Below are 10028 nucleotides of genomic sequence, written 5' to 3'. Positions count from 1 at the left end.
CCCAGCAAACACACCCAGGGTATGTACAACACGGGGTTAGATACAGAGTAAAGCTCCCTCGACACTATCCCATCAAACACTCCCAGGGCAGGTACAGCACGTGGTTAGATACAGAGTATAACTCCCTCGACATTACCACATCAAATACTCCCAGGGTAGGTACAGCACGTGTTAGATATGGAGTAAAGCTCCCTCTACGCTGTCCCATCAAAGACTCACAGGGCACGTACAGCATAGGCTTAGAGACAGAGTAAAAATCAATCTACCTTGTCCCATCAGACATCCCAGGGCTGGTACAGCACGGCGTTAGATACAAAGATAATCTCCCACTACACTGCACCATCAAAACTCCCAGGACTCTGACAGCACCCGATTAGATACAGAATAAAGCTCCCTCTACACTGTCCCATCAAACAATCCCATGGCAGGTACAGCACGGGTTAGATTCAGAGCAAAACTCCAACTTCACTGCCACATCAAACACTACCAGGGCAGGTAAAGCACGCGTTAGATACAAAGCAAAGCTCCATATACACTGCCCCAACAAACAGTCCGCGGGCAGGTACAGCACGGGGTTAGATACTGACACCAATCCCCTACTGTCTGATATCAACCAACCCCACAGTCACTGAAACCAATCCCCTCCTGTCTGATATAAACCAACCTCACAGTCACTGACATCAACCCCCTTCCTTCTGATATAAACCAACCCCAAAGTCACTGACACCAATCCCCTCCTGTCTGATATAAACCAACCCCACATTTACTGACACCAATCCCCTCCTGTCTGATATAAACCCACCCCACAGTCACTGACACCAATCCCCTCCTGTCTGATATAAACCAACCCCACAGTCAGTGACACCAATACCCTCCTGTCTGATATCAACCAACCGCACAGTTACTGACACCAATCCCCTCCTGTCAGATATAAACCAACCCCACAGTCACTGACACCAATCTCCTCCTGTCTGATATAAACCAACCCCACAGTCACTGACACCAATTCCCTCCTGTCTGATATAAACCAGCTCTACGGTCAATGACACGAATCCCCTCCTGTCTGAAATGAACCAGCCCCACACTCACTGACACCAATCGCCTCCTTTCTCATATAAACCAACCCCACAGCCCCAGAAGGATTAAACTCAGCCCGTTACTTGGATTGGACTTGGCACCAGAGCACGGAGTGCAACAGCATATAGTGGCATTTGTGAGTTTGGTAAGTGGGTGAGATTGAAGGGTTATACTCTTGAAACCATTTGAACGTTGGAATAAATTGTTAGTCTCAAGTAGCAGTTTAATTTAAAAGTGAAAAGTTAGATATTTCAGGTTTAGGCAGAGAAAACCAAGGTAACTCTCCAGTAGGAGGCAAGTAGCAGCTAGTTAAAATCAGTTCTGTAAACGACTGACCAGTAGTGAGTCATCTGACCTAGATACAGTTTAAAAAGAGGCAGTTCGTGCAGAGCACGGAGTGCAGCAGCATAGAGTGGCATTTGTGAATTTGGTAAGTGGGTGAGTTCGGGCAAGTTGGGGTGGCTGGTGCTGTTTTCTCTTGTTTTTTCTACCAGTGCTGACACTAGAGCAGCTGATAAGGAGTGCGAGGGTATGAGATGGAGGCCCAGAGACCAGCCCAACCAGCTGCAGACAAAGATAGAGGGGTGCCAAATTGAGAGGTGACGTCACAGCCAAGCTGTTAAATGTTTGGCTGTTCGACTGGTAAGTATAACTCTCTTTTAGACTGACGTTTAGATTGGTTTAATTGGCAGCGAACTACTAAGTAGCTGTTTGGTGTTTCAGTAAATGTTAGTATGTAAATTAATTTAAAGGTTAAGTCATGGCAGGAGAGCTCGGACCCGTGTCATGCTCCTCCTGTGCTATGTGGGAAATCAGGGACACTTCCCGTGTCCCTGACTACTATGTGTGCAGGAGGTGTGTCCAGCTGCAGCTCCTGACAGACCACATGACGGCATTGGAGCTGCGGATGGACTCACTCTGGAGCATGCGCGATGCTGAGAATGTTGTGGATAGCACATTTAGTGAGTTGGTCACACCGCAGGTAAGGGTTAGGATAGATAGTGAATGGGTGACCAACAGACAAGGCAAGAGCAGGACTTTAGTGCTGCTGCTGTCATCTCCCTCCAAAACAGATATACCGTGTTGGATACTGTTGGGGAAGAAGACTTACCAGGGCAAGGCACCAGCAGCCAGGTTCATGGCACCGTGGGTGGCTCTGCTGCACAGAAATAATGGAAAAAGAGTGGGAGAGCTAAAGTGATAGGGGACTCTATTGTAAGGGGAATAGATAGGAGTTTCTGCGGCCGCAACCGAGACTCCAGGATGGTATGTTGCCTCCTTGATTCAAGGGTCAAGGATGCCTCAGAGCGGCTGCAAAGCATTCTGGAGAGGGAGAGTGAGCAGCCAGTTGTCGTGGTATATGTAGGTACCAACGATATAGGTAAGAAGCGGGAAGAGTTCCTACAAGCTGAATTTAGGGAGCTCGGAGTTAAATTAAAAAGTAGGACCTCAAAGGTAGGAATCTCTGGATTGCTACCAGTGCCACGTGCTAATCAGAGTAGAGGGAGCAAGATAGTTAGAATAAATACGTGGCTTGAGCAGTGGTGCAAATGGGAGGGATTCAAATTCCTGGGACATTGGAACCAGTTCTGGGGGAAGTGGGACCTGTACAAAAGGGACAGTCTGCACTTGGACCGGACTGGAACTGGTGTCCTAGAGGTAACATTTGCTAATGCAGTTCGGGAGTGTTTAAGCGAATATGGAAGGGGGATGGGAACCTATGCAGCGAGACAGGGCGAAGTAATATGGAGCCAGAAACAGATGGTAGAAAGGTAAAAAGCAATAGTGGACGGTCGAGTAAACAAAGGCAAGACGCAAAAAGGGCCACACTGCATCATAATTCTAAAAGGACAAAGGGTGTTAAAAAAACAAGCCTAAAGGCTTTGTGTCTTACTGCAAGGAGTATCCGTAGTAAGGTGGATGAATTAACTGTGCAAATAGATGTTAACAAAAATTATGCGATTGGGATTACGGAGACGTGGCTCCTGGATGATCAGGGCTGGGAACTCAACATCCAAGGGTATTCAACATTCAGGAAGGATAGAATAAAAGGAAAAGGAGGTGGGGTAGCATTGCTGGTCAAAGAGGAGATTAATGCAATAGTTAGGAAGGACATTAGCTTGGATGATGTGGAATCTATATGGGTCGAGCTGCAGAACACCAATGGGGAACAAAACGTTAGTGGGAGTTGTGTACAGACCTCCAAACAGTAGCAGTGATGTTGGGGAGGGCATAAAACAGGAAATTAGAGGTGCATGCAATAAAGGTGCAGCAGTTATCATGGGTGACTTTAATATGCATATAGATTGGGCTAACCAAACTGGAAGCAATACGGTGGAGGAGGATTTCCTGGAGTGCATAAGGGATGGTTTTCTAGACCAATATGTCGAGGAACCAACTAGGGGGGAGGCCATCTTCGACTGGGTGTTGTGTAACGAGAGAGGATTAATTAGCAATCTCGTTGTGCGATGCCCTTTGAGGAAGAGTGACCATAATATGGTGGAATTCTACATTAGGATGGAGAACGAAACAGTTAATTCAGAGACCATGGTCCAGAACTTAATGTAGGGTAACTTTGAAGGTATGAGGCGTTAATTGGACATGATAGATTGGCGAATGATACTAAAGGGGTTGACTGTAGATGGGCAATGGCAGACATTTCGAGACCGCATGGATGAACTACAACAATTGTTCATCTCTGTCTGGCGTAAAAATAAAAAATGGGAAGATGGCTCACCCGTGGCTATCAAGGGAAATCAGGGATATTATTAAAGTCAATGAGGTGGCATATAAATTGGCCAGAAATAGCAGCGAACCCAGGGACTGGGAGAAATTTAGAACTCAGCAGAGGAGGACAAAGGGTTTGATTAGGGCAGGGAAAATAGAGTACGAGAGGAGGCTTGCAGCAAACATTAAGACGGACTGCAAAAGCCATGTACAGTCCCAGGGTCAGAATCCCCATGTACAGTCCCAGGGTTAGAATCGCTCTGTACATTCGCAGTGTCAGAATCCCCATGTACAATGCCAGTATTAGAATCCCCATGTACAGTCCCAGGGTTAGATTCCCCATTTACTCTCCCAGGGTTAGAATTCCCACAATCTCGCCCAGGGATAAAATCCCCATGTGCAGTCCCAGGGTTAGAATCCCCATTTACAGTGCCTGGGTTAGAACCCACATGTATGGTCCCAGGGTTCGAATCCCCATTTACTCTCCCAGTGTTAGAATGCCCAAGTACTCTCCCAGGGTTCGAATCCCCATGTACAGTCCCAGGATTGGAATCCCAATATACAGTCTCAGGTTTGGAAACCTGTGACTGCACACAGATGAAGAGAAAAATTGAGGCCTTGAATCTGAGTTGGGGAAAAATCATAGAAACATGATTCAATTTCTATGCTAAACTATTTGAAATCAAATAAAATGAATTGTTGCAATTAACACATTACTTTCATGCCAAATGGGAAACAGGTGATGTGTGGGCTGTGCAGGAGTGTTTGCGCCCGGTTACACAGCATGTCCTGGCTCTCCACTCTAAATGCACTTCTTTAGGTTCACAGTCTCATTGACACATCCAACTGACTAGATGGACCTCGCCCTTTAAACACCATCAGAGAAATATCAGCATTTGATGTTTAATTTGCTAAACCTTTATTAAACACTGGTTAGGCCTCAGCTGGAGAATTGTGTTCAAGTTTGGGCTTCAAACTTTCGTAATGATGGCAAGCTTTTAGAGAAGGTGCAGAAGGAATGGTTCCAGTAAGATGAGACTTCCGTGATGTGGAGAGCCTGCTGAAGTTTTCTCCAGGGTGCAGGAAAGGGTAAAAAGAGATTTGATGGAGATGTACAAAATTATGAACGATTTAGATCGCGTAAATATGGAGAAAGTATTTCCAGTGGCATTAGGGTAGGTAACCAAAGGAGTCAGACATCCGATGATTGGCAAAATAACGAGAGATGAGATGTGGGATCATTTGTTACTCAGCGAATTGTTATGATCCAGATTGCACTGTCTGAAAGGGTTGTGGAAGTAGATTGAATTGTAACTTTTAAAAGGGAATTGGATAAATACTTGCTGGGAAAAATATCCCTAGCAATGGGTAAATAGCAGAGGAGTGAGACTCATTGAACAGCTTCACCAAAGAGCCGGCACAGACAGGATGGGCTGCATGGCCTCCTGTGCGTCCTCTCCGTGACAATGGCGGATGATCTTACCCAGAGTGCTCTGCCCGTCGGAATACGCCCTATCTCCATTAGCAGGGGGGTAACGTGGGTAGGCCTGGTTCCTGGAGAGCACGCCCCTGTGCGGAGAGGCTCCTGGGGACTGATTGGAGCGAGCACGGCATCAGCATCACCAAGTGTGGCTCTCAGGCGCCAGGCAACACCGAGTTTGACTCTCAGTCCCGGGCAGCACCGAGTGTGGCTCCCAGGCCCATGCACCAGTCTCCATGCATCACTGAGTGCGGCTCTCAGGACCCGGGCAACACCGAGAGTGGTTCTCAGGCCCCGGGCAACACCGAATGCGGCTCTCAGCCTGCGTGTCAAAGCCTCCGGGCCCGGCACCAGCAAACCCCGGGGGCAGTGTCTCCCCCACATCAAGAAAACAACTACTTGCATTTATACAGCATGTCCAGCAATTCCCAGCCGCTCCGTATCAGGGTGGGCACTGAATGCAGAAGTCACTCCCTGGCCTCCTGTACAGTATAGAATTGGGCAGTCCCTTGAATCGATGATGACCCGCTTCCACACCAAAACGGATGAGTTCACAGATGTTTCATTATGAGACCTGATATTCCAGGTCCGAACTACATATTAAAGTGTGGAAGATGCTTGTGTGTGGATTATTTTAACGTGGGTAACCGTTGCACACAAGCCACCACACGGGCTGAATCGAGTGAAGTCTTGGTCCGGTGTCAAAGGTTAACCAAGACGACTGGAGACCAAGCTCTGCTGCACAGACCTGGTGCACAAACTTGTACTGCCCATAGATCGCATTGTGGTCTGGCCCATGCTGTCCCTGGACCCTTGCCTATTCCGGGCCCCGAACTCGCGCCTCTTGTGGCCCCAATCTCTCTGCCCCAAACTCTCATCTCTCGTGGGGCCCAATCTCTCCGCCCCGAACTCTCGCCTTTCGTGGGCCCCAATCTCTCTGCCCGAAGTCTCGCTTCTCGTGGGGCCCAATGTCGCCACCCAGAACTCTCGCCGCTTGTGGGCCCCAATCTCTCCGCCCTGAACACCAGTCTCTCCTTGGCCCCAATCTCTCCTCCCCGAACAGTCGCCTCTCCTTGGCTCCAATCACTCTTCCCCAAATTCTCTCCTCTCCTTGGCCCCAATCTCTCCATTCCGAACTCTTGCCTCTCCTTGGCCCCAATCTCTCAGCCCCGAACTCTCACCTCTTGTGGGCCCCAATCTTTCTCCCCCGATATCTCGCCTCTCGTGGGACCCAAACCCTCCGCCCTGAACTGCCGCCTCTCCTTGGCCCCAATCTCTCCTCCCCGAACTCTCGCCTCTCCTTGGCCCCAATCTCTCCATTCCGAACTCTTGCCTCTCCTTGGCCCCAATCTCTCAGCCCCAAATTCTCGCCTCTTGTGGGCCGCAATCTCTCAGGCTCGATCTCCCGTCGCTACTCCACCCCGACCTCACCACTCCTCTGCTGCTTGCCGCATCGCCTGCTGTACCTGGTCCGTTTCGATGGTCCAGCCCACGCTCCAATCGCTGACCTGGATTCCGGTACAAAGCAAAATCATTAAGGAAGAAATAGCGGGACATCTAGATAGGAATAGTGCAATCAAGCAGACGCAGCATGGATTCATGAAGGGGAAATCATGTTTAACTAATTTACTGGGATTCTTTGAGGATATAACGAGCATGGTGGATAGAGGTGTACCGATGGATGTGGTGTATTTAGATTTCCAAAAGGCATTCGATAAGGTACCACACAAAAGGTTACTGCAGAAGATAGAGGTATGCGGAGTCAGAGGAAATGTATTAGCATGGATAGAGATTTGGCTGGCGAACAGAAAGCAGAGAATCGGGATAAATTGATCCTTTTCGGGTTGGAAATCGGTGGTTAGTGGTGTGCCACAGGAATCGGTGCTGGGACCACAAATGTTTACAATATACACAGATGACCTGGAAGAGGGGACAGAGTGTAGTGTAACAAAATTTGCAGATGACACTAAGATTAGTGGGAAAGCGGGTTGTGTAGAGGACTCAGAGAGGCTGCAGAGATTTGGATAGGTTAAGCGAATGGGCTAAGGTTTGGCAGATGGAATACAATGTCGGAAAGTGTGAGGTCATTCACCTTGGGAAAAAAAAGTAATGGGGAATATTATTTGACTGGGGAGAAATTACAACATGCTGAGGTGCAGAGGGTCCTGGGGGTCCTTGTGCATGAATCCCAAAAAGTTAGTTTGCAGGTGCAGCAGGTAATAAGGAAGGCGAATGGAATGTTGGCCTTCATTGCGAGAGGGATGGAATACAAAAGCAGGGAGGTTCTGCTGCAACTGTATAGGGTATTGGTAAGGCCGCACCTGGAGTGCTGCATGCAGTTTTGGTCACCTTACTTAAGGAAGGATATACTGGCTTTGGAGGGGGTACAGAGACGATTCATTAGGCTGATTCCGGAGATGAGGGGGTTACCTTATGATGATAGATTGAGTAGGCTGGGTCTTTACTCGTTGGAGTTCAGAATGAAGAGGGGCGATCTAAAAGAAACATTTAAAATCATGAAAGGGATAGACAAGATAGAGGCAGAGAGGTTGTTTCCACTGTTCGGGGAGACTAGAACTCGAGTGCACAGCCTCATAATACGGGGGAGCCACCTTAAAACCGAGTTGAGAAGGAATTTCTTCTCCCAGAGGGTTGTGAATCTGTGGAATTCTCTGCCCAAGGAAGCAGTTGAGGCTAGCTCATTGAATGTATTCAAGTCACAGATAGATAGATTTTTAACCAATTATGGAATTAAGGGTTATGGGGAGAGGGTGGGTAAGTGGAGATGAGTCCACGGCCGGATCAGCCATGATCTTATTTAATGGTGGAGCAGGCTCGAGGGGCTAGATGGCCTACTCCTGTTCCTAATTCTTCTGTTCTTATGTTCTTATGTAAAATCTAGAATCTGAAGTCTACAAATCTCGGACAATTTAGAATAAATCGCCTCTCAACTATGCTGCAAATGTTAGAAAGTCGCTTTGGATACCTGGCCTCCTGTGTGGGTCAGTTTGTTGCATCTGTTTGAGCTGGAGTGGAGATGGAGGAAAAGCTGCTGAGTTTCGCCCCCAATATGTCTGGGCCCAGTGAGACCAACAATTCCCCATGTTGGGCTGTCAATGGAGGTGGGTTCCCTTTCCTGCAGGACATTGATAAACCAGTTGGGTTTTATCACAAACTGGCAGTTTTCATGGTTACTATTTCTAGTGCTGGCCCCACAAATGACCAAGTTCATTAAGCTCAATTTCTCAAAGTGCCTTTGTGTTTTTGTGGGTTCTCTCTCATCCACCCTTTTTCTTGACTGAAATTCACTTTACAGGGTATTAAAAGGGGAGGATTTATTGACCGGAGGCTCAAACCAAAGATCACATCAACATCTGACGAAGTCACTCGATTCATCGGGAATGGATTATCATCCTGCAACTATCGATGCAAAGGGGCAGAAAGTGTACACATGCTCTGTGTGTGGACAAAGCTTCAGCCGATCATCCAACCTGGAGAGACACAAGCACAGTCACACTGGGGAGAAACTGTGCAAATGTGGGGACTGTGGGCAACGTTTCAACTACCCGTCCCAGCTGGAAACACATCAGCGAGTTCACACTGGGGAGAAGCCGTTCACCTGCTCCAAGTGTCAGGAAGGATTCACTCAGTCATCCAACCTGCTGATACATCAGCGAATTCACACTGGGGAAAGGCCGTTCACCTGTTCCGGTGTGGGAAGGGATTCACTCAGTCATCCACCCTGCTGACACACCAGCGAATTCACACTGGGGAGAGGCCGTTCAGCTGCTCTGAGTGTGGGAAAGGATTCAATGAGTCATCCAATCTGCTGGCACACCAGCGAATTCACACCGGGAAGAGGCCGTTCACCTGCTCTGAGTGTGGGAAGGGATTCACTCGGTCATCCCATCTGTTGAGGCACCAGCGAGTTCACAAATGAATGTAGGGGTTGGATTATGCTGTTATTGCTGCGGTTAAACACAACCCGACTGATCCATGTTCATTCTGACAGTTTGGGTTTGTTTCCGCTGATGAAAACTCCTGTAACTGGACTGGAGATTAATATTTGGGATGTCGACAAATAAATTCGTGTTACTTTCAAGACATTGCTGTAGATTTTTCTCTTTCCCACCCGATTGTTTAGCATCACCTGGCTAGAGCTCAGAGAGGACAAGCTGCGGGGAGGATCATATGGGGGAAGAACTTCAGCACGGACAAAATCCTTCAGGATTATACTGAGAGTGGCAAATGGCACTTTGGTCTTTCTCATCTCTCTTCACTGACAGCAACCCGTGCGGGTTAATCTTGACAGTGTAAGGTGCGGATGATATCCACCCAAGGGTGCTAAAAGAGATGGGATGGGTGCTCTGCCAGCCTCTTGCTCATATCGCCAACAGATCAGTAGATTCATGGGTTGTTCCCTGAGATTGGAAGGTAGCACATGTAGTTCCCATTTTTCAATTGTGCACAAGTCAGAGCTCGGAAACTGAAGGCCCATCAAGTGACCTCGATCACTGGGAAGGTGCTTGAAGGGATCCTGAGAGATGCTGTTTTCCATCATGGGAAAGTGAAGGGGCCATTAGAGATACTGAGCATGGATTCCGGAAAACAAGGTCAGGGCTTACAAACTAGCTTGAGTTTGTAAAGAAGTTGTCAGGTTGTGGATGGGGGAATCCGGTTGACATTGTCTACCTCAGGATGTGAAACTCATTTTCTAGGGTGGGCCTGATCCAATAACCTGGCA

At 48.1% G+C, this 10028-nt stretch overlaps 1 pseudogene; it reads left to right on the top strand.

Moving 5' to 3' along the window:
- Positions 1 to 8685: 8685 nt before the first annotated feature.
- On the top strand, positions 8686 to 9224 carry LOC139235436 (zinc finger protein 664-like; annotated as a pseudogene).
- Positions 9225 to 10028: the final 804 nt, after the last annotated feature.

This window comes from Pristiophorus japonicus, chromosome 23 (assembly GCF_044704955.1).
Source record: "Pristiophorus japonicus isolate sPriJap1 chromosome 23, sPriJap1.hap1, whole genome shotgun sequence".
Classification (NCBI taxonomy): Eukaryota; Metazoa; Chordata; class Chondrichthyes; family Pristiophoridae; genus Pristiophorus; species Pristiophorus japonicus.
The sequence above is the reverse complement of the archived record's forward strand: the minus strand, read 5'-3'. Positions and strand labels throughout refer to the sequence as shown.